Source organism: Nycticebus coucang, chromosome 15, assembly GCF_027406575.1.
Source record: "Nycticebus coucang isolate mNycCou1 chromosome 15, mNycCou1.pri, whole genome shotgun sequence".
NCBI classification, from domain to species: Eukaryota; Metazoa; Chordata; class Mammalia; order Primates; family Lorisidae; genus Nycticebus; species Nycticebus coucang.
Window position 1 is genome coordinate 20632519 of NC_069794.1, and position 26113 is coordinate 20658631.

The 26113-nt window shown below is 36.5% G+C and overlaps 1 protein-coding gene across 2 annotated transcripts in view; it reads right to left on the reverse strand.

The window, feature by feature from the left end:
• GPC5 (glypican 5) overlaps positions 1 to 26113 on the reverse strand; it is a 715907-nt gene that overhangs the window by 595207 nt on the left and 94587 nt on the right. The gene's annotated exons all lie outside the window — the stretch shown is intronic.

Here is a 26113-nt window from a genome sequence, read left to right on the forward strand (position 1 = left end):
GCCTGACATCTTTGAGTGTTTGATGCAGGTGATGGGAGGGAGGTGTTCACTCAGGCTTAGCCCCGTCCCTGATGGATGCTGCTAACAGAACAGAACAGAACAGAACAGACAACTTTGCGGGGTTCTGTCTCTGTTCCTGTCGAAATCGCCTACAGAAGACGAGCTGTTTTGAGTTCAAACGTCTTTGGTGTTGGAGGTTTGAGTCCGATCACCTCTCTGGGTCGGCCCTGCCCTGGAAGCTTCCCGGGTTTGTGAGCAGTGTCAGGAAATCCCCCGCTCACCGGTGGCCTCCTCTGGTTGCCCAGGGAGACAGGGGGTGTGGCCTCAGAATATCCAGAAGTGAGCGTTCTGCCGTTAAAGAAAAAACGGCTGTTGATCTACCTCCAGGGAACTGCTGCTCTGGTGTGGGCACTCAGGCGACCCTTTTCTCCTCTGTCCCGCGCCCCAGAGTCAGCACTGAGCGGCCGCAGTTTGTGCTGGGTCCACACCCCTTAAGAGATCCCCCAAGAATCAGAACTCTTGGGGGATAGGCCCCCAGACCCCGAATGGGAGTGGGGGGGGCGGAAGCTAGAGTTTCATTCAGTTTTAGGCAACAATACGGCCCGGGGAGGGCTCCTCCACTGCACCGCAGGGAAGTGCCGCCAAGGCTTGATTTCCCCTCAGCAGAGTGCCCTCTCCTCGCTCACATGTCCCAGAGTCGGCGCTGACCTGACGCAGCTCAGGCACTGTGCACTCCCCTCGAGAGATCACCCAAGGATCCGAACTCCTGGGGGATAGGCCCTCAGACCCTGAGTGAGAGTAGGGACTCTCAGCTCTCAGCGGGGAAGCTAGAGTCTTATTCAGTCTTGTGCCCGGGGAGGGTTGCTGCACTGCACCGCAGGGAAGTGCCGCGAGGCGTCACTCCCCCTCAGCCCGGTGCCCTCTCCTCACTCGCGCGCCTCAGAGTCAATGCTGACCAGTCGCAACTCGGGGACTGTCCACTCCCCTTGAGAAATCACCCAAGGATCCGAACTCCTGGGGGATGGGCCCTCAGACCCCGAGTGAGAGTAGGGGCTCTCAGCTCTCAGCGGGGAAGCTAGAGTCTTATTCAGTCTTGTGCCCAGGGAGGGTTGGTGCACTGCACCGCAGGGAAGTGCCGTGAGGCGTGACTCCCCCTCAGCCCGGTGCCCTCTCCTCACTCGCGCGCCTCAGAGTCAATGCTGACCAGTCGCAACTCGGGGACTGTCCACTCCCCTTGAGAAATCACCCAAGGATCCGAACTCCTGGGGGACAGGTCTCCAGACCTCAGTGGGCGGGAGGGGAGCGCAGGGAGGGTTGCCGGCAAGGATTCCCAAAGTTTTATTCCATTTTATGCCCGGCAGGAGAATGTCACAGCACCCCAGTAGGGGGGGTAGGTCCAGTTTTTAGAAGGTCTCTCCCATGGAGTGTAGTGGGAGGGCCTTTAATTTCTGCCCGCTTGTTTAATTGTGGGGCTCTTGAGCCGGTCCCATGGGGGAGGGGGACTCCCGTCCGCTTGGTGGTGGATTTTGTACCTTTTGTTTGCGTCCTTGTGATCACAACTTGCCTCAGCGGTGTTGATGTGCGTTCTTCAACCTTCTCTCTTGGTGAGGCTCAAGTCCACCAGGATACTTACTAAATTCCTGTCCCTTAACTCTCCTTCTGGACGGGAGCCTCTGTTGAAAGCTGGCTTCAGTCCGCCATCTTGTCTCGACCTTCCCTATCTATTTTCATAACTGAAGACCCGATTTTACATTAACTTCTCAGTGCAACATTATTTTTAAAAATATATTACAGTCATTGTAGTGAATTAAGAAAAGCCAAAGTAACAGATTCATTAAGAAGAAATCGAGACAATACCAACTGGATAATTGAATTTTTAGGCACATGACACAAAATTACTTCTTGCCCCTTCATCCAAAAGTAACCGTATTCATTTTATCCCATGTGTCTGTCAAACTGACCCAGATAATGAAAGAAAGAGGGAATGTATAAAAAGTAAGTAACAACGTTAATATTCAAGTCCACCGTTCTGTGATAAACGAAGTTTCAAGAAATTAGGCAAAATCCAACCTGGTTACAGAAGCACAAGTTTTGATGGTACTAATAATTAATATAACCAAATTATTCTGTAACCTCCCAAAGTATTATACAACCTACAGAATGGTAAATATCAATGGATTTCAATATGCAGGATCAAATAATATTTAAAATTTATTAAGGTATACAATACTGACATATAAACAACATCCAATAAGATTATTGATTGCACAATTTATTAAATCTTTTAAGATGCTCTAAAAATAATTATTCTTACTGATAGAACAGTAATACCATTTCTGATAAAAAGGTTAACATCTCTCTAAATCTGTGGACTTTTTATTTCCAAGTGAAAGAAACCTAGTTCCTTTATATACAAAAACAAGCTGAACAGATACAAACAGAAAAGAAGGATGCAAAATCCAGAGGACATTAATTCTTCACATAAATATTAATAAATGTTTCTGACACTCAATGTACTATGCTATAGGAATGTCAACATCGACATTTGCATACCTGGCTATAATTGGACAGCAATAGTAAAATTACAACTTTTTATCATAATACTTGAGGAAATATTTTAAAAGATAAATAATGTGGTTGCTTTGCATATAATTCGATTGGTCGAACCTTCTTAAATAAAATGAAAACAGAGTTTTAAGTAAACAAATATTCATGTATATATTTCCCTGTTACTAAGTGTAAGATACCATGGTAAGCAAATGCCTTGGGAAAGAGTTGAATATGATCTCTTCTCTACAAACTGAGACTAGGCCAAAAAAAGACCCTTAATCAGTATATGAACATAATACCACTTTTCCTTGAAAAATTGCCTAAACATGCCAGACATTCAGCTCATTAAGGGAAAATGAAAATGGATTTTCCATAAAAAAATCTGCCTAAAATGATTTGGATATGTTTTAATTTCATATTTAAGTATCTTCATTAGTTGAAATAAAAATTTAGTATCTTCATGTTAATTGTGACAATATTGTATCAACCAAAAAATAACCCTACTTTGACTTGGGTCTTAACATGAAGACAGACCCTAGTATACATGTTTTCAGAGTGAGAATTTCAACGGCAGGGCATCAGAGTGTCCAAGGATGCAGAGGTTCTAATCCTGCTTCTCTAACTAATGCATTTTAAGATTGCTGGGCCTCATTTTTGTCATTGCCAAAATGTCAGTGACTAGACCAAAAGTGTAAATTTTAAAGTATAAATTTTAAATTTTATAAATGATTTATTCCTCTAAGAGTTTTTTTTACTCTTACTGGCAAAAATTGTTTGTATTTGTGGTTTTCCCATAACTTTAAAAAAAGTATTCATATTTATTCTTATTATAGCAAAATTAGAATTAGACTAGTTTAGATTTCTAATAGGTGATTCTAAAAGTTGCAGATTTCTAACATTACATGATTTTAGAAATTATGATATAGCCATCCAAAAGGATGCACTCCAACTCTGGCTTGAAAGTAAAATCGAGAATTAGTTTTAAAGGCTTTCTCAAAAACACTTTTTAAGTAATTAGCATTATGTACTCTTTTCTAAAAAGTAAAAATTATACATATTTAAGGTACAAAAGCAGTTTTGGTAAACATATACTTGATGAAATGACTGCTACACTCTAGCTAATTAACATATTCATTTCCTTACATAGTACATTTTGTGTTGAGCGTAGTGAAAACACGCAACATCTACCTTCTTAGAAAATGTAAAGTATATAAATAGTATTATTAACTGTACTCATACTCTCTATTAAATCTATAGAATTTATTAATCCTACATAACAAACTTTGACTGACAGCTTTCCATTCCAAACTCCACTGGTAGTTCTGGTAACCACAATTCTTTACTCTGCCTCTATCAACTTGACAATTTTTAGATTTCAAATATAAATGCCATCATGCAGTACTTGTTTGTCTGTGGCTGGCTTGTTGCACTTAGCATAATGTCCTCCAGACACATCCACATTGTTGCAAATGACAAAATACCCTTCTTTTTTTAAGCTGAATAGTAATCCAGGGTGAGAGTGTGTGTATTTCACAGTTTCTTTATTCCGTCACCCATTGACACACAAATTGTTTCTTTATTTTGTCTATTGTGAATAATGCTAAAATAAACATGGTAGTGCAAGTATCTCTTCAGTATATTGATACTGATTTCATTTCCTTTGGATTTATATCCAGTAGTGAAATTGCTGGATCATATGGTAGTTCAATTTTTTTGAGGAACCTCCACACTGTTTGCCAAAATAGCTGTACCAATTTAAATTCCCACTAACAGAGTATAGCGTTTTCTTTTCTCTATATCTGGCTGTCTTTTGTCTTTCTGAGACTAGCCGTCCTAAACCATGTGATCCTTACTTTATATTTCTTTTATTCTACACCAGAACAATCATATGCCATTAACAAAAGAGTACACAGATATAAAGTAAATCTGTATTTGATTTACATTGTCACCATACATGTGTGATATTATAAAATATATATTTGGTCTCTAACACCATCTCTGAACATGCAACTCCTTAAATCCTGACAAGTCTTTGAAGTAATGTATTTTTGCATGTTGATAAGTTGACTGATGGCAGCTCCTACTTTGCTTCAAGATGAAGACAAATCACTGGAAAGACCAAGGCTTGTTTAGAGGATTGGAAACCTCAACCCCATTCCCTTAACCTCCCAGGAGAGGAAGGGGCTGAATCACCAATGACCAATGATTCAATCAATCATGCCTACATAATGACGTATCCATAGAAACCCAAAAGGGCAAGGTTCAGAGAGCTTCCAGCCAGCTGAACACACAGAGGTTCCCTGATGGTGGTGCACACAGGAGAGCGTGAAAGCGCTGTGCCCTTTCCCCCATCCCTCGCTCCCTGCATCTCTTTATCTGTATCCTTTGTAATATCCTTCATAAGAAAGTAGTTCTATCAGCCTTTCTAGCAAATGAATAAACCCACGGAGGAGGTGTCATGGGAACCCCAGTTTACAGCCAGCCGGTCAGAAGGACAGGTAAAGCAACCTGTAAGCTTAAGAATGGCACTAAAGTGGGGGAGGCAGTCTTGGGGAGTGAAGCCTCCACCTTTGGGACCTGATGCCATCTCCAGGTAGATGTGTCAAATGTGAATTGAATTAGAGGTCATCCAGCTGGTGTCTGTTGAAGAACTAATTGCTTACTTGTTGGTGGAGAAAAACTCCCACACATATTTGGTCACAAAAGTCTTCTTTGTTGATTGTTATTGAGTGAAAAAATAGGAACAAAACACTGTTAGTTTGTTTATGCTACTCAGAACAGGTTTCTTGAGTTAAATGTCATTGTTCTAAACAAAAGTAAGTATATGAGGAATTCTAGGTTGATAAGAAATTTATATATATATATATATATATATATTTTTTTTTTGTAGAGACAGAGTTTCACTTTATTGCCCTTGGTAGAGTGCCATGGCGTCAAACAGCTCACAGCAACCTCCAACTCCTGGGCTTAGGCGATTCTCCTGCCTCAGCCTCCCGAGTAGCTGGGACTACAGGCGCCCGCCACAACGCCCGGCTATTTTTTTGTTGCAGTTTGGCCGGGGCTGGGTTTGAACCCACCACCCTCGGTATATGGGGCCGGCGCCCTACTCACTGAGCCACAGGCGCCACCCAAGAAATGAATATTTTAACCATAGAGGAGAAGAGGGAAAAAATACACTATTTCTATCTATCTGTGGGCTGCTTCTTGTATTTAACTTCGGTAGCTGTATAAAGAGGCACTGGCAGCATTCTTTCACATGTGTTTCTCTCTCTCACATTCCAGAAGCTGCCTCAGTTTCAATCCCTAGAACAACATTGAACACTGTAGAACTTACATGAAAGGTAGAATAACCCCACTAAGATTTTCCTTGTGGTAAGATATGTTTTCCAGTAATTTATATGAATTGGTTGCAATTCCTACAAAACTCTGCCGGGCTAACAATTCTAGAAACCAAACCCTCTCTGTCTATTCATGTGAAGAAAAATAAAGGAAAAACAGCAGGCAATGTACCAAACACAAGTGGTTTAACCTTGTTCCATGTAAAAAAAGATATTTGGAAATCATCATTATAATTCAGTTTGGGATCTTTTCTTAACCTCCATAAGAATATCAATTAAAGAGTTTTATTTTATGCATTTAACTATTAAAATTTGAAATTAGATTATCAAAACCAAAACTAATTTAAATGGTTTTTGTTTTTCATTTGGAGGGGGGGGCTGGCTTTTTTTTTTCTTTTTAAGACAGGGTGTCACTCTATCACCCAGGCTATAGTGCAGTGGCACTATCATAGCTCACTACAACCTCAAAGTACTGGGTTCATGTGATCCTCCCGCGTTAGCCTCCCAAGTAGCTGAGACTATAGGTTCGTACCACCATACGTGGCTAATTTTTTTTTTTAGAGACTACGTTTCTGAGGATAGTCTCAAACTCCTGGCCTAAAATGATCCTTCTACCTTACTTCCCAAAGTGCTAGACTCAAAGTCAATTTAAATGCCTGAATCCCTATAAAACTATCAAATTGTAATAATTTCTTATAATTCTTTACTAGTTACCAAGACCTCAAATCATTGCTTTTACAGAAAATCATTAATATATTGTGTATCTGTTCAACTACCCTAGTTTAGCAAGAATTGAAGGATTTCTTCATTGCCTAAAAATAAGATGTCTGTGTCATTAGTCATGGTTCTCCAGAGAAACAAAACAAATAGTCTGTATAGAAATGGAGAGAGAGAGTTTTATTTTAAGGAATTCTCTCAAGTGATTACAGGAAATGGCAAATTGAAATCTATAAGGCAGGCCTGCAGGTTGGTGATGCCGTAGTCGTGAGTCTGAACATACTGTGGTGGGAGAATTTCTTCTCCTTGGTTAATCTCTTTCTCTCTTAAGGCCTTCAACTGATTGCCCAAGGCCCACCCACATATGGAAGGCAATCTGCTTTACTAAAAATCTACTGATTTAAATGTTAATCACCTCCATAAAAAAATACTTTCAAAGCAAGTTCTAGGCTTACATTTAACATCTGGGCATAGAGACTAGCCAATTTGATTCATAAAATGAACTATCCTACACTATAAGTTTCTTATTAAAATATTTATTAATGAAGGTAATCAATTGATTTAATCAATACTTACAGTTATTTAAACCTCAATGAGCCTTTTGTTTTTTCACTCAGATACTTAACATTTTTAAAATCAGTTTATATCAAATGGTGAATGTAGGCATTTCTGTAAGCCAAAACGCTGTAGATAGTATTCTTTTTATTGGTTCTTCTATTTCCAATATCAGGATTATATGAGCAAATCTCTAGTTGGCCCCCAACCATTCCTGGCCAGTCAATACACCTTATTTGCCCTTCATCAAAAGTTTGTATTTATTTTGCTTCTAGAGATCCAATTTTTCTAAATCTTATTCCATTATATTTTCTTGAATATATTGCCTGTTTCTATTTCCAATATCAGGATTATATGAGCAAATCTCTAGTTGGCCCCCAACCATTCCTGGCCAGTCAATACACCTTATTTGCCCTTCATCAAAAGTTTGTATTTATTTTGCTTCTGGAGATCCAATTTTTCTAAATCTTATTCCATTATATTTTCTTGAATATATTGCCTGTTTCATTCATTGTTTTTGATAAGTTACCTTTTTCTTGGAACTAATGTTTTCCTTTTTCACTCTAATGTACTCTAGAGTTATCCACAAGCACTTCACGATGGCAAAGTAATTACTTCCTATGAAAATCATTCCAGCTTTAGGTATATAGGTAAACACTAAACTGGTTCATCTACAAATCTTCATTATGAATTCACTGGCTCCTATCTTTAATGAATATGTAATTTCCATATCATAAAAATGTAAATGGTTAATTAAGGTATAAATGTACAGATGAAGAAAAGAAAGAAAGGGTCATGATTCACTTTTCACTTACTTCCGAGTGGTACAGGGATAAGGAGCAGATGGAAACATAGGGTACATTGCCGGACATAGTCCATCTATCAAAAGATGCTATTAAATAGGATATTTGAATATAAGTCAACAGATATTCCACAGATAGATCCTTTCCAGAAAAAAAAGAAAACAAATAAGATATTCCAGTTTCACTACTTCACTGAAAATGCCATGAAAAATAATGAATTCCTTTCAAAGCTCCCCTCATAGCAAGCTAGATCTCCAGGATACCAAAGTGTCAATTAAATGTTGTGAGAACACAGCACAATGGGAAAGAGTATCAGGAAGAAAGTAAAATGGTGTGAGCATTATTTGCTGATTCATAATTTGCTCATCGTGTAGCCTAAGAATGCCACTGCCCCTTCAGAAATCTGAAATTCTACTAAATGGATACATAAAGCCTGGTCTGAATTAATAGGTTGTTCTGAATATCAATTGTCTGAATGGTATGTTAGGGTTTTGATTAAAAGATCAACTTTTAAAATAAATTACGCTTAAATGAATATTGTCATATAAATTTGGATTTCCTTTCTTATACATGGTACTTGATTTCTAATTGGAAGTTTTTGGAAACAATTACATTGTTAATGATGTAGAAACAAATTAATCAAAACAAGCTATTTTCAAAAATACACGATCCTCTGTCATGTACGGGATCCTACAGCAATGTGAACAATGACATCCTTCATGATAACATTTTGCTGTAAGTTGGCCAGTGCTATTTAAAAACATAAAAGACTGTCCCAAAGGGAAGATATGGATAACACCATAACTATTAAAAAATTCTTTTGCTCCTTTATTCTGGCTCATTCAACAGGCCTTAAATGCCATCACAATTGTCTTCATAAACCACAATTTATTAATCCATTCATGGATCGATGGGCACTTAGGCTTTTTTCATGACTTAGCAATTATGAATTGGGCTGAAATAAACATTCTGGTACAAATATCTTTGTTATAATGTGATTTTTGGTGGTATATGTACGCCATGGAATATTATGCAGCCTTAAAGAAAGATGGAGACTTTACCTCTTTCGTGTTTACATGGATGGAGCTGGAACATATTCTTCTTAGTAAAGTATCTCAAGAATGGAAGAAAAAGTATCCAATGTACTCAGCTCTACTATGAAACTAATTTATGGCTTTCATATGAAAGCTATAACCCAATTACAACCTAAGAATATGGGGAAGGGGGAGATGGAGAGGAGGGAGGGGGGAGGATGGGTGGAGCAAGGGTGATTGGTGGGATTGCACCTGTGGTGCATCTTACAAGGATACATGTGAAACTTAGTAAATATAGAATATAAATGTCTTAACGCAATAACTAAGAAAATTCCAGGAAGGCTATGCTAACCAGTGTGATGAAAATGTGTCAAACTGTTTATAAAACCAACGTATGATGCCCCATGATTGCATTAATGTACACAGCTATGATTTAATAATAAAAAAAATTGTCCTTATAAGAGGGTGATAGAGATTTGACTACGGAAAGTGGTGATGTGACAGGGGAAGCAAGATGTTGTATTGCTGCTGGCCATGAAGATAAAAAAAGGGGCCACGAGGCAAGAAGTTCAATAATGCAGCTGTAGAAGGTGGACAAGATGAGTAATGTACTCGTCTTTAGAAGGTATGAAGGTGACGCATCACAAGAATGGAGAAGCATGAATCCTATGTACTCAATTTTGATATGAGGACAATTAATGACAATTATGGCTATGGGGGGGAAACAGAAAGAGGGAAGGAGGGAGGTGGGTGGGGCCTTGGTGTGTATCACACTTTCTGGGGGCAAGACATGATTGCAAGAGGGACTTTACCTAACAATTGCAATCAGTGTAACCTGGCTTATTGTACCCTCAATGAATCCCCAACAATAAAAAAAAAAAAAAGGTATGAAGGATGCAAGGCCATACTGACACCTTGATTTCGGCCCAGTGAAACTAATTAGGAACTTCTGATCGCCAGGATGGGAAGAGATATAATAAATACGTGTTGTTTTAAGCCATCAAAAATAGAGCTTTCCCCTCATTCATATACAACCAACAGAATGGAATTGTTACCAAGAAGAGAAAGCCACAGGGATTTGAGGTCAGGCAAAAATTAATGAGAAGCATGAATCCTATGTACTCAATCTTGATATAAGGACAATTAATGACAATTAAGGTTATGGGGGGGGAAGCAGAAAGAGGGATGGAGGGAGTGGGGTGGGACCTTAGTGTGTGTCACACTTTATGGGGGCAAGACATGATTGCAAGAGGGACTTTACCTAACAATTGCAATCAGTGTAACTGGCTTATTGTACCCTCAATGAATCCCCAACAATAAAAAAAATAAAAAATAAAAAATAAAAATTAATGATCTTACATACGTTAATTAATAACCATTAGCCTGTTGAACCTTTTCTTCCAAATGAAGATAATAAAACTTAATTCATAAAGTTGTTTAAGGGCTGACTGTCACAGTAAGGGGAAGGTGCCAGGCACAAAGCAGAGGCTTCATAAGCTACTTCCTACTCTCTCAGCCCCTAAAGAACAATCCATTCAGAAAAAATATGTAAAATGTTTTTGAAGTTTCATGATACAGGTTATCTATTGTTAATCCCAATGTATTTTAAAAAGAAGAATGAATGAGTTCATACACAGGAGCTTGTTTAAGATCAAATTATAGTCTGAAACTTGCATCTGGCAGAAACCAACAAGACAATCATAGTGTATAAAGTATATATTTTTTAATGATTTTTGTCTACTGGAACTTCTGTGAATAAGGAAATGTTCTGAATATGCACTGTCCTACACAGTAGCCACTAGCCACATGAATACTTAAGGTGGCTTAATGCAACTGGAAAACTATGTTTCCAATTTTATTTGATTTTTAATTAATATCACTGGTTTCATGTGGCTAGTGGCTATGGTATTGGGCATAGTATAGATCTAAAGTAGTCTCTGGTTCTATACATTTTTATTTATTTTTGACCTTAAAGTGAAACACCATACAAAGATGATCATAGAAATATTGAAAATAAGGTTAAAGCACAAGATATAAAAATTGTCATCATTAGATAAATAATAATTGTGACCAAACCAGATAAGAAGGGTTACAAAAGAAATAAATATTTCTTGGAGAAAGGAAAATTAAGCTCACAGCTTACAAATAAGTGCATAGATATATGGAGAGAACAAATATTATACAATTTTGAAAGACTTTTCTGTAAAATATTAATAGTCAATCCCATGGGTGATAAAATCTCCAGTACTTTTTACTCCCTAGCTATTTTCTTTTAATTTTTTTTTAATTTGGGGGGATTCACTGAGGGTATAAAGAATTAGCTTACACTGATTGTGGTTGTTATTCTTTTAAATTTTTGAAGTTTTAGACATAACTATGCAACCACATATCAAACAAAGGAATAGTTTCTAAAAAAGCACAAAAAGTTCTCAAAACTTAAAAGTAAAAAAGAAAATCTAACTGGAAAATAGACAAAAGACACGAACAGATATTTTACTGAAGAGAATAAACAGCAAATAAACACATGAAAATATGTTCAACATCAGTAGCTATTAGGGAATACAAATTTAAACTAAATTTGTAACTTTCAGATATCACTATATAACTATCAAAATAGATAAAATGAAAATAGTAACATCAAATGATGCCTCATACTCATAAACTGGATCACTTATACATTGCTGATGGGAATGTAAAATGGTATGGCTACTGTGGGGAAAAACTGTACAATTCCTTATAAAATTAAATATGCAATTATCAGAAGACCCCCAAATTTTACTCTTGGGAATGTACACAAGAGATATGAAAATGTATATTCATGCAAAAACCTGTATGCTAAAGCTCATAATAGCTTTAATCACAATGTCTCAAAACTAGAAACAAGCCAGAGGTCCTTTTACAGGGAAACTGTTAAACAAAAATGCTGTACCGATGTGGTGTAACACTGGTCAGTGATAGAAGGGGGTAAACTCAACACCTACAGCATCAGTACACGTCAAGGGAATTACACTGACCAAATAAAGAGTGACACACTGTATGATTCCATTCATTACAATACTCTAAAAATCACAGAAATGAGAAACAGATTAGTGGTTTCCAGGAATTAAGAGGAAAAGTTGGGAGAAGAGAGGTGTGTGCTCATGAAATGGAAAGATGCCTGGTCCCTGCATGCGTGTCCCGTGTCTTCACTGTGGTGATGAATATGCAAAGCTCTACACGAGATAAAACTGCGCTGAACTAAATACACACACGCAAACAAGTACAAGGAAAATGAGGGAATCTAAATAAGTCAATTGGATCAAAGTTAATATTCTGGTTGTGATATTATACTACAGTCTCAGAAATCTCACCCGGAGGGACACACTGGGTAAAGTATACATGGAATTTCTGTGTTATGACTTACGACTGCCAGTGACTCTACGCTTACCTAAATAATTATAATTATGAATTATAATAAAAAGGAAATAACCAAATATGAGACTTTTGCATGTGGCTAAGATATAGCAAGTCATAAGAAAACTTTCCCCACCCTTAATAATGAGAAACAAGCTGTATGACCTGCAAAATCATAAATTAAAACACATACACACCAGAGAACTGAGTATGCAAATGAACCTAATGGTGCCAGAAAAAGGAGTCTCCTAAAAGTCTGTTTTAATCCTTGGCAAAGCAGCATCGAGAGGTGATTCTGCCCCTGATGAAAGTACGAAGAATCCAGTTGTACTTTAGGCAAATCTTTAACAGCCATAGTACAGGCTGTCACAAGAGATTACAGTAACTGAGGAGCCCCAGCCAACAGTCTTCATCAACACACCATTTCCCGGACATCTTCGCCAAGAGTAAGGGTCTACACAGCAAAGAACAGAGCAGAGCAAGGCAGAAGATTTAAAAGTAATCCCCTCAGAGGTGTGTAGGGACTTGGCCAAGTGCAAGGATATGGCTCACCAGACCCCGGCCAAACTGCAACGAAAAAAAGCTGGGAGTTGTGGCAGTGCCTGTAGTCCCAGCTACTCAGGAGGCTGAGGCAAGAGAATCACCTAAGCCCAGGAGTTGGAGGTTACTGTAAGTTGTGATGCCACGGCACTCTACCGAGTGATAAAGTAAGACCCTGTCTCAGAAAAAAAAAAAAAAAAAAATTAGCCATATGTGGTGGAGCGTGTCTGTAGTCCCAGCTACTGAGGAGGGCGAGGCAGGAGGATCACTTCAGACTGAGTGGGAAGCAGCAGTGAGCTATGATCATGCCACTGCATTGTAGCATAGGCAACAGAGAGAGACCCTGTATCAAAACAAAGGGGGAAAAAGTCATTTGAAATCAAACTGAAACTAAAATATATTTTTTAAAAGGGTGGGGAGAAAAAAGCATGAACAGAGCCTAAGGTTTGTGGGACATAATTAGATAATAAGTAGATATGTAACTGGAATTACAAAGGAAGAGAAAGAAGGAAGAAATATTTAATGAGAATTTCCCAAAATGAAGGAAATAAACTCAGAGAGTCAAGAACATAAAAAAAAAAAAATTAAGGGAAATCAGGTAAAGTGTATATAATTATCAAACTGCTGAAAACTAAAAAATCTTAAAAGCACTCAGAGGAAAACAGAACACATTTCATAGAGGGGAACAGCAATATACATGATGGCTTAATTCTCAGTGTAATAACTAAAGCCAGAAAACAATGGAAAGGTATCTCTAAAGTACTGAAAAGGGGGAAATTATCCATCTACGGAAAGGAAATGGTTTTGAGACAATCAGTTAAACTACAAACTCGAATATAATTTAAACAGATAAAAGTGGTATTTTTAAAAAATGAATAGCCTACAAAGAAAATACTAAAATAGGTTATGTGATGATAGGTAAAGCCTTTCTACGTAAAAAAAAAAAAATAGTATAGCATAAAATATATCAAAAGAAAAAGTCCCTAGGTAACATAATATATAAAGTATTAACATAAGTCTTGTAACCTGGATGGACGTGGAAGACATTATTCTTAGTAAAGCATCACAAGAATGGAGAAGCATGAATCCTATGTACTCAATTTTGATATGAGGACAATTAATGACAATTATGGTTATGGGGGGGGAACAGAAAGAGGGAAGGAGGGAGGGGGGTGGGGCCTTGGTGTGTGTCACACTTTATGGGGGCAAGACATGATTGCAAGAGGGACTTTACCTAACAATTGCAATCAGTGTAACCTGGCTTATTGTACCCTCAATGAATCCCCAACAATAAAAAAAAAAAAAGAAAAGAAAAATAAGAGACATAGATAAGCCAATAATCCACAAAAGAAATATAATTAGGTAATAAAAGGAATCAGAAGAGTTTCCTGAAAACTATCAAAATACAAATTGATAGAAACTTTTTCAGTAAAATTAATACAAATATAAAAATAATTGTATCCACTATTGCAAAGGCTAAAGGGGAATTGGAATGTGTAGAAAAATCTCAGTAGGGTGTAAATTAACACAACCTTTCTGGAAAACAATTTAGCAAGATGTTCATAAATGATTAGATATTTTTCAGAAAGACAAACTAAGGTAAGGGTAGCAATTATATATCCATAGATGTTTATCATACTTCACAAGTCCAGAGTCTGTCAGCCATAGTGATTATCAGTGAGGGTTCTACAACCAAATATCCTGGTTTCAAATCCAAATTCTGCAACTTCGTGGTGGGACATCTTAGGGTAAATGACATAACCTTCCTGGGGCTCAGTTTTCACACTTCTATATGTGAAAATAACAGCACTGTAAACAAGCTGACATATCTAAAGACTTAGAGCAGCTCCTAGCACAAAATAAACACAATATAAATGCTAGCTAAAATTACTGCGTTTATAATTCAACACTGGAAATAGCATGACTTTATAATAGAATAAAAATATATGTCATCTTCTTTAGCTATCGAGTCTCAATTTTTCCAAATAATATTTAACATGAGGAAATAACAATTAAACAAAACTTTATATATAGTAGGCTTTATACATAAATGGGGAAAACACAAAGATAAATACGTCATATATTAGTAGAAATTATGTAGGAATGGTGATGCTACAAATGATGGTGACAGACAATACTGGCTTGCTTGGCTAATGACTTTTACCAACAGCTAGGATCAAAATACAACTAAATTATTAATTTGTTTTATACCAAAAGAGAAATTTTGATATGTCTGACAGAAATACTAGAAATCCTTACAAATTATACATTAATTGTTAAATAAATAATCACCTGGCTCTATGTCCAATATAATGCAAGTACAAGATAGTATTTTTTTAAATGACTATTTTTTAATATTCCTGTGTGATTAAAATGGCTCTGAATAAAGATCTTACTTCAGGAAAAAGAATAAAGTAATGTAAATAGTATTCGTTTTCTAACATAAACCTTTTTTATGATCACTTACTGTCATACTAATGTTATTCTCATGAAACTTGAAAACAAGGTATCAAAAGGAAATACTGCTTTCTCAGCATTCTAAAATGAGGTTATTAATCACATCCATTCTTCATGAATATATATTACAGTATAACTTTTTAAACAGTTAAATTTTTCATAAGAATGTTTATGCAAATATGAACATCTCACTGTTTGACTCCTAATATGATTTGCCAAGCTTTCTTTATGAGCACTTTTAAAAAAACTAATTGAAGTATCTTAGTAAAATATATTCAGACAGTCCTCACTATGAACCCAAATTTGTTTGCATGTAAAGTTTGGTTATGTAGCATTTTGACATGATATAAACATTTTAATAGCTCTAAAGATTGCAGGCCTTACATCTTCACATTAATAATAAATTACTTAAGGAATGATCATTACTATGCTTGTATTTATTTGGGCATTAAAGCAGTAAAATCTTAGACTTACTGGGAAAATTTAGAGATGTACTTATACTACCTGTCCTCTCCCCAAAGGAAAGACCTCAACATCAACTGTTATTTAGTACTCCAGCCTTTGTCTCAACTTTCAAGGCTCATTAAGTTCTTAAGGCCTTTTTTCAGGCCAACCTTGACACTTTTGGATCTGATTAATTATACCTTATAGATCATGATAACAGAATGGGAACATGGACTTGAAGGGCAGGAACAGGTAAACCCTAGCTCCTCTGTTTTATCACCGAATGATTCTTTCACTGGGCACATTACTCAGCCTCCCAGATTCTCAGCCTTCTTTTATTGAAAATGGGCTTAATTTTTCAAATAGCTGTGATTGTATATAAATCATTTGTTTACACAGAATTTCTTTACATTTAAATCCTTAATATTTTATATTTTTTATTTCCCTTACAGGACAATGAAAATTGAGTTAAGTATATGTTTTCTAATCAGTTGTCTGAAGAATATTTGTTTGAGCTATCTTTGTGTAATCTCATTCAAAATTCCACCTCGATCAAATATGCCTACACATCTCTTGCAGCACCTGACACAAGTTAGGCGCTAATAAAATCTAGTGACTTAAAATCTGATGTCCTATCAATTCCATTGACCCTATTTTGCCTGCCAACACACTAACAAAACTTATGTAGTGAACTACACACCCTTGTTTCCTTCAATCAGTCTTCATGTGGCATAATTTCCAGGGTAATGCCATCATGTCTGCCCTCCTTTGTATAAATCCTAATTGTCAATGTTCATCAATGAATACGGCTTCTTGAATTAACCATTTTCTATCAGACATGTGTTCACAATTGAAGATCATTGAGAAATAATATCTTCCTTTTTTCTCAATAAATCCATTTAATGTATTCTAATTTTATGTACTATTTCTCATATTTAATCTATACTATGTTGAACAAAATGTTAAGTTTTGTTGCTAGCTAAATCCATTATTCCTTTGGTTATATGGGCTTTGTGTCAGCCCAATTTTCTACATTTTGAAAAGAGGTGTGTTGATATCTGATAACAGTCTATAAAAATACCAAAAACCTAATAATAAGAAAGATCGCTTACTCTTGATATTTTTACTGTGTGTCCCATTGAAATTCAAAACATTTTCTAGGGAATTTACTTTCTTTAAATGTATGCTATTTTAGTGTCACAGATTAAGTTTTAAGATTAAAAAGTGTCTTAAAAACAGTTACAGTCTTTTTCACCTAAGTCTACTTTTAATGTTTTCAATATTAATAACACTTTAAATATTTTTTTCATACACTGGGAGAAAAGTTTCAGAGACGCATATGCAAAGCAAAATAATTTCATTTGGGAGTATCTCTAAGTTTATATTCACAAATACACTGCTATACAATGTGTTTACATCTCCTCCAAATTTGTATGTTGAAAACTAAGCCACAAATACAATGCCGAGGTTGAGTCTGAGGGAGGTGACTACGTCAGGAGAGCAGAACCATCAAGAACAGGATTACTGCCCCATAAAAGAGACTCCAAAGAGTTTTCTCCCCCATTCCACCACACGAGGACAGGGCAAGAGACAGTCATCTATTAACCAAGCACGGGGCACTCACAAGATACCACCTCTGCCAGCAATTTGATCTAGAACTTCCCAGTCCAACAACTGTCAGAAATAAATTTGTGTTGTCTCTTGGCCACCTAGTCTATAGTATTCTCCTGTATTAATAGCATCCCTAACATACTAGGTCATGACCATGTATTTAAAATTCTAGTATATGCATACTTGGTATATATCAGAATGTACACATATAATACCAAAATGCTAACGCGGGTTACCTTGGAGATGAAGGGTAGAAATTAGGAGACAGCAAGATATTACTTGTTACTTCATGTTTTTACTTTATTTGTCCTGTGTTACTTTGTTGTTGGTTTTTTTTTTTTTTATTATTTTTTGTAGCTTTTGGCCAGGGCTGGGTTTGAACCCGCATGTCCGGCATATTGGGCCGGCATCCTACTCCTTTGAGCCACAGGCACTGCCCCTATGTTACTTTATTTTTTATTTTTTCTTATACTTGGCCTGTATAATATTTAAATTCTTATCTGAATAATAGCTATAGTGAGTAACTATTATAATTTAATAAGCAGAAAAAATTAGAACATCAAGCTTTATGATTTATTAATAAAGACATCTGTAATAACCCATTATGTTTTTAAATTAATTTGACATTCATGAGTTTTTTAATTCATATGTCTTTAGCTTAAATGTTTAAAAATATCTTTTTCAAAGTCATTTTTTACAACTTTTTTTTTTTAATCTTTTGCCTTTCTCACTCTAGTGTTTAGAGGGTTTTCAGAGGTAAATTTTACTTAGTCCTGTATTAACTACTTTGTTTCTACATTATCCATAAACCCAAAGAGTTTATTGGCATACAGACCTTACATGCTTTAAGAATTTTATATAGTTTTGTAATACCTGGAAGTACATTATTAATGGGATGAGCAAGAGACAGTCAAGATCAAATACTGCACTGCAATACAATAGAGAAATTCATTACTGAACCTCACAGAAACAAAAGAGCAAGCAAGATTAATGGCTTTAAACATTAAATAAAGATGATGAAACTGAGGGCGTAACCAAAGCATTGTTACATTTTTCATTTTCTCATCATTCTTAAATACATCTGTTGGATTTCAAATTACATTTGTGATACTCTATAAAATTAATAAAATAATGACTCATCTTTAGAGAAATAAGAACTTTACTCCTAAGAGAAAAAAGGAATTCAGAGAAAGAGTATAGACTTGGGAGTAAGAAAACCAGAAATGCTACTTATTTATTCTTTGATCTCAGGCAAAGTAATCAGCTTCTCTGATGCTTACTTTTCTCTCATAGAGTTGCTGTGAATTTTTAAGTGACTTTAGCAAAGCCCATGCCATGTAATATACATATAAATATATTACCTTCATTCCATTTTCATAAGAAATTCTATTCTACAAAGAGAAAGCAAAATAAAATATTAGCACTTTTAAACTGCTTAAAACTTTGATATTCTCTGAGATTTAATTGAAAGACCATATTTGAGAAGCTAAAACAGTATTCTGGTTTGAATCATCACGATATCATGCCCCTAACCAACACACCACAAATTCAACTAGGCATCCTGTATTCTTCTTTGCAGGGAAGCTTCTCTAATATGTATGCACCCAACTCATGTGTGCCCATTGTATAATAAGAAAAAGAATTCACCAGCACAAAAATTCAGACCACATTGGCTGACAAGATTCTCACTTTCCTGCCTGAGAAAAGACACTTCCCCATTTCTATACATTTGTTATTTCTTCATCAAATATTAATTGGGTAAATGCTACATGCTAGGAAGATCCTGACTATTAAGGATATATTGTGAATCACTCACATTTTCGTATGAAAAACAGATCACAACTATGGCCCAGAATGAAAGAGGGAGGATGGAGGGGGAGGGGGAAGGACAGATGGAAGGAGGGTGAACGGTGGGATCACACCTGTGGTGCATATTGCAAGGGTACATGTCGGATCTATTAAGTATAGAGTATAAATGTCTTAACACAATAATTAAGTAAATGAGGTGAGGGGTATATTAACCAGTAGAATGTAAGTATTCCAAATTGTATATGAATTCAGACACTATACCCCATAAATGCATTAATGTATACATAATCTACCTCTTTAAGATTTAATTTTTTTAAAAAAGAAAGAAAACAAAGTTCCTATCCTCAAGACTTTAGTCCTAGTGGCAAGAGACAGACAATAAATATAGAAAAAAATATGTCAGTGCTTTTAGAAATAAAATGTATGGTATAAATGGTGGTGAGAGAAAGTGAGGTTCTATTTAATAGAAGAAAACCTGCCTGTTTTTGAGTGGAGAACTACAGGGAAACAAGGGCATGACCCAAGAGCCTATCTAAGGGAAGAGTTTCCTGGAAGAGAAACCATTAAGCACAAATGAAACACAAAAAGACAACCAGGACACAAAACCAAGTAGTGACTGTTGTCATGGAGCTCACTTCCTTTAGAGACAGACAATAAATAAATAAACACAAAAACACAAAAAATATTCAACAGTGGTGATTTTTATATAGAAAATTAATGCAGGCTGGTGTATAGAAAGTGTTCCACGTATCTACTTTAGATTGAAGCATCAGAAAGGACTTATCAGATGAACATCAGAAAGAACATCAGATGTGACATGAAGCTACTTTCAGGGTGATTGCCTGTGATTGGGCTGCCTCTGTAAGGTGGTGAAGAGGAACTATGCCAGATACGCCCCATGGAAGAAGAGGTAAGTGAATGAGAAGGCTAAAACAGGCACCTTCTAATGCTACTGTGACGTACACGGCTTAGCAGCAGTGAGGCAGGAGTTATCAAAACCCAAAACAAAAAAGCAACTGTGAACCACATGCAAAAACAAGTGACAGAAAGACTGCTAAAAACACAATGTTAAGGAAAGTTTAATCTCTAAGACATCCGGGGTGAGGAAGGTCTGGCAAAACTGACTAAGAGGCAACATTTGGAGAATTGTAAGAAAAAACCATAGTGCTTCTCTGTGTTCTCATCTAAATTTTACTCTTAGCGTTCCCCTTTTTTCACTTTTCTCTCCCTCTCCTGTGAGGATTGATTTCCTCACTCAGGAGTCAAATTTTGTCTTCCAAGATCTGAACATACATTATCTATTGAACATAATAGTACAATGAGCTGTCAAATTCAACCATGTAAAGCTGAGCAAGGTGGCTCACACCTGTAATCCTAGAACTTTGGGAAGCCGAGGTGGACAGGATTGCTTGAGCTCAGAAGTTGGGGACCAGCTTGAGCAAGTGTGAGACCCCATCTCTAAAAATAGCCAGGCATTTAGGTGGTTGTCAGTAGTCCCAGCTACTTAGGAGGCTGAGTCGAGAGTACTGCTTGAGCTCTTAAGTTTGAGGTTGCTGTGAGCTGTGACACCACTGCACTCTTCTGAGGGCAACAAAGTGAGACTCTGTCTCAAAAAAAAAAAAAAATACATTTCAACCATGTCAAACCTGAACTCTTTATACCCAATACTTCTTCCTCGTCCTGGATAGTAGCAAGCATCCAGTTACAGAATCCCAAAGCCATCTTTCACTTGTTCTCTTTCCTGCAGAGACCACAGCCTATCAGTGTCCATGTTCACCCAACTCTAGCTTCAAAAAGTTGTTAGAGTAAGAGACATGGCTGAGACCAAACACAGGGGCTTGACGGTCAGGTGTAAAAAAGTTTTAAGCAGAAGCTAACTGAGAGGATGATAACAGCAGAAAAGAACAGGCTTCAACTACCTTGTCAACTATCTCTACTACCTATAAGAAATTTAGCTAATTACAGCATCATTTACATTGTAGTTTTAAAATTTCTCCAACCTTGTAATCACCATGACAGTTCCAAATAACCATATGAAAATTGGAGGAAACCCAATTCTAGGAATTACCACCCAAATTCCTAACAAAAGCCAATCCCCCACCCCGGCCTAGACCATTCCTCCTCTCAATTAGTAAGATGGCAAGATATCTAAAACCACCTCCTCTCAGGATGGCTGCTCTTCCCAAGAGTATGCTTTCTTCTTCCTCAGATTGTACTTTTGCTTTCAATAAAGCTGTCACTTGCTGAACCTGGTGTATTCTGAAACTCTTTTCTCATGGAATACTGAGAACTTGGGAAAGCCTCCATTCCGAGTCTGGCAATCAAATCATTCTTGGTCCCTATCTTTTCCCTTCCTCTGGAACTCCCTGAGCTCTGCCCTTATCATTGATCACTGGAATGACCACAGCAGCTCCCTAACTGGTTCCCAGGTAACTATTCTGCTCACCATTTCACTCACCCTCCACCCTCCTAAGAGTTATTTTTTTAAAACCCAAATATAAATATTTTACTGCCATTATATAAAAACATGATGCTCTCTCAGACTCCCAACCTTCCATCTCCACATGCTCCTGGCTGTCCTCTTCCCAATTCACATCCCAGTGATAATGGGGTCCTTGCCTCCCACCTCCTTATGCAAACCATCAAATCATGACCCATCTCACCTCAAATCTCTGCTCAACCAATTCCCTCCCTACAAGGCATGCTGTTCTTTTTCTTTCTTTACTTATTCAGTCAGTCAACAAGATATACTATTTAAAATTTCCTGTGGACAGTAGAAACAAAAAGTAAAGCCATAAATATCTTTTTTAAATCTAAATACAATAAGCACTGTGAAGTAAACCAAAAAAGGCTTTAGGTAGAGATCTCTGAGAAAGTGACATGTATTCCAATATCCCAAGAATTAAAAGCAAGTAGCCAAGGTAAAACTGGGGGGGGAGGGTTGTTGTGAGGGAATACTAAACAGAGAAAACCCCCCTAACGTGAAAAAGAGCCTTGAGGCCATGGTGAAGAGTTTGAGTATTAGTTTAAGTGCAATCAGTAGTCAATGGAAACTATTAGGCAAAGGAATAAATCATCACATTAAAATGAAAATTCACAGAAATATCAACTTATTGTCATTTTTAGTTTAAAGGGACTGAATTTGTTTCCTTATAAATTCTGACACTGATACCACCAAATGTAACTCCCAAACTGTTGCCCTACAGTTTTGTTCCTTACAGAGCAACATTTCCAATTCTTTACCTTCCCCTTCTTAACTCTGTGCCTTGGTAGATGCTACTTAAATGTTATCAATTTTTACAGATTAATCTGTGTGGACCAAAATTTGTATGTAGTTATGAAGGAGAGTAGATAGCCCCTTTATAAAATCAACGTAAATACAGGAAATATGTGAGTTCTGAGTAAGTATGATAAAACAGAGAAAAGTATTTAAAACAACTAAAAAATTATCGCTATTCTTTCTTTGAAATTAGAACAAGCAGAGAAATAATAAAGCATTTTTTAGAGAACATTATAGGAACTAAAAAAGTTGCCAGGCCAGATTAATCTGATGACTTTTTTTTCCTTTGGAGTACACAATTCACTGGTTAAAAAAATAATCAGAAGGATAAACAATGATTTCAGTAAGACATATGACACATAACCTACAGAAAGATTTTAAATCAAGCTTGTTTGGACAGAAATATGATGAAAATGACTCAAATCCAGATCTATCTATAAAATAGTAAAGCATAATTACAAATGGCCATACATCTTCCTTAGTAGTTAAAAACAAATATTGTTCCATGAAGGACCATTATTTTTTTCAAATATCTTTTTTAAAAAAACTGTAGGACAGAATAAAAGGTATAAAATTCATGTATATATAAGAGGGAAGAAAATAAGTCAAAAATCATTAAGCTTTTTTAAAGAAAGGCGTTTGAGAGGAGAAAAAATGGTCAATAAGGATGTTTTGAATTAGAAGACCCAATTTTAAGTCACAAAAATGACACTTCTCGGTGGCTCAGTGGGTAGGGTGCCAGCCATATACACCAAGGCTGGCGGGTTCCAACCCAGCCTGGGCCAGTTAAAAAAGCAACAATGACAACTATAACAAAAAAATAGCCATGCGTTGTGGTAGCACCTGTAGTCCCAGCTACCTGGGAGGTTGAGGCAAGAAAATCACTTAAGCCCAAGAGGTTGAGGTTGCTATGAGCTGTGATGCCACAGCACTCTACCCAGGGCAACAGCTTGAGACTCTGTCTCAAAAAAAAGAAAGAAAGAAAGAAAGAAAGAGAGAAAGAAAGAAAAAGAAAATGACACTTACTAATAATCCTAGAACATATATTCTGAAATGGCTTATAATTTTAGTTTCCAGCTTTTATTTTGATTACTTTAAGAATTTCTACTTAATACTAATATTGTACTCGTTAACCATATTATTATCCTCTATTTAGATTTAACTATAAAAGATCACAAGATTCTTTATTTTCCCACCTAAGGAAGGAACCATTAGGAATACAATTTTAAATATAGTAGTCAGAGAAATTACAAGAAAATGGAAACCTTTGCAAGCTACTTGCTGGGGCTAAGGAGTGAGATTCCAGGCAGAGGAAAAGAGCAAATGCAAGGCTGTGAAGTAGTAGACTGCTAATGTGCTTGAAGAAAAGGAATGAGAAAGTGGAGGGGTGCTGTAGATGACATCAGAGAGATGTCTAGACCGAGCGGAGTTTGTAAACAACAGCTGGACTCTTTTACCCTGTGATATGGGCTTTGAACAGAGAAGTGACATGATTTGGCGATTTATGGCACATTCCTAGATATTGTGTCAGGAATAGACTATAAGGGGCAAAGACAGAAACAAAAAGATTAGTCAACATAGAGTAAGAATCTAAGTAAAAGTTAACAGTGGCTCGGGTTGGTCTGATAGCATCATAAGGTGTAAAAGAAGTATTAAGCTTGTGAGCCTATTTGGATTAAAACCAACAAGATATTTTCAGATTAGGTTGGAAAGGAGGAAAAAAAAAAAAAAGGAATCGAATAGGACTTCAGAATAGAATTTCTATTAATTAAAATGAGCAGGATTTTCAGTGAAACCATATTCCAGGAGGAACCTGAGCTCAGGGCAATCCACCTGCCTCGACCTCCCAGAGTGCTAGGATTACAGGCATGCGCCACCACGCCCAGCATGAAAATTTAATAATGTTCATAATATAAGGGAAAAATAAAAAGAGAAGTGAAGAAAGTTTGACTGTTTTCCTTGAGTGAAGTGATCTGTATATTTAGCTATTTCTCTCTGAGCTGGACCTAGACAGATCATAAAATACATTAAACCTGTACCCATCTTTTCTTTAAACAAGTATACTTACTTCTATTGTGCTAAGGAATCGAAGCTCTGATTTAAAATGCAAATTGGGTAATAACGCCAACAGTCAATGAACGTTTATTTATAATTAGTTTGCCATATTGCTTAACTAACACTTACCCAGGCTAAATAATTAAACCTAAGGACCAAAACATCTTGATAGGATTGGAAATTAAACAAAAAACAAAACAGCAAACAAAGCCCTGCAGGGATACTTCCTAAATATCCTAGTTCACCATCTGCCTATTTTACTCAAAATACAAAATCATTACCTTGTCCCTAAAACTAATTCTGAAATTTCTCATTTCCCAATAGCACTTTCATTTTTCTTAATGTCCAAGCCTCAAAGCTAGAAATTTCCTCTCTTCCCCACCAAAATACCTGATGACACATATCTCTCAAAATCACCCATTTTATTCTACCCCCATCCATCATCCTAGTGCACCATCTTATTCTTAAACCCCTTGACCCTAACGTGTCTCCCCTCCAATTATCCAAACTTGCACAAAAACAAATATTCTGGTTTACACATACTATCCTTTATCATAATAATTATCCCTTCCCAAGTAATCGTTGTATTATTTATCTGACATTTAACTAAATACACAGAACACATAAATATCTAAAAATAACCACACCATCTGTAGCTTAAGTGATTCACCACATTCCCTCACCTTCTTTCTTTGTTTTTGATAATTCAATATATGTATATGATATAAATTTCCTAAGTTGCTTAAGAGCAAACAATAAAAAATAAGTCCCCTTCCCATCTATGCCCCTAATTTTGCTATTGCTGTACTCAGAGACAAATTGGTAGCAGTAATTGCAAGTATTTTGGTATCTGCAAATACATTTCCATTTTCCCTGAGCAATTAGGTTTTGCTAAAATGTTCCCCCTACCACAATCATTTGTCTTATTAGAGAGGGATGAGGGTTGATAATTTGGCTCCCTTACCGTATAACATGCGATATATGACGGGAACTAAAATAAAATTTTAAAATTTTCTCATTTGCAATTAACAAAGCAAGTGTCCTGTAAAATAAGTGAAATCTTTTTTATGAACACTCATTATTTAGAGCAAAACCATTTTAAAAGCAAAAAGAGTTTGGTTGAGCCTAACCTAACAATATGAATTACCTCACTTATTCAACACACCTCAGACTTTATTCTTTAACACTTGTTGCTAAACTAATACAACCTTCATGTAAAGTATGAAGAAGCCTTAAGAAATTAAAAGTTGACCTTTCATTTGATCCCACAATTCCAGGACTAGGTATGTACCCAGAAGAACAAAAATAATTTTACCACAAAGACATCTGCACCAGAATGTTTGCTGTAGCTCAATTCCTAATTGCCAAGTCATGGAGGTAGTCCAAAGGCCCTGCAACCCACAAATGGATTAACAAGCTGTGGTGTGTGTATACCATGGAATACTATTCAGCCATTTAAAAGATGAAGACTTTATATTTTTATGTTTACATGGATGGAGGTGGAACTTATCCTTCTTAGTAAAGTAT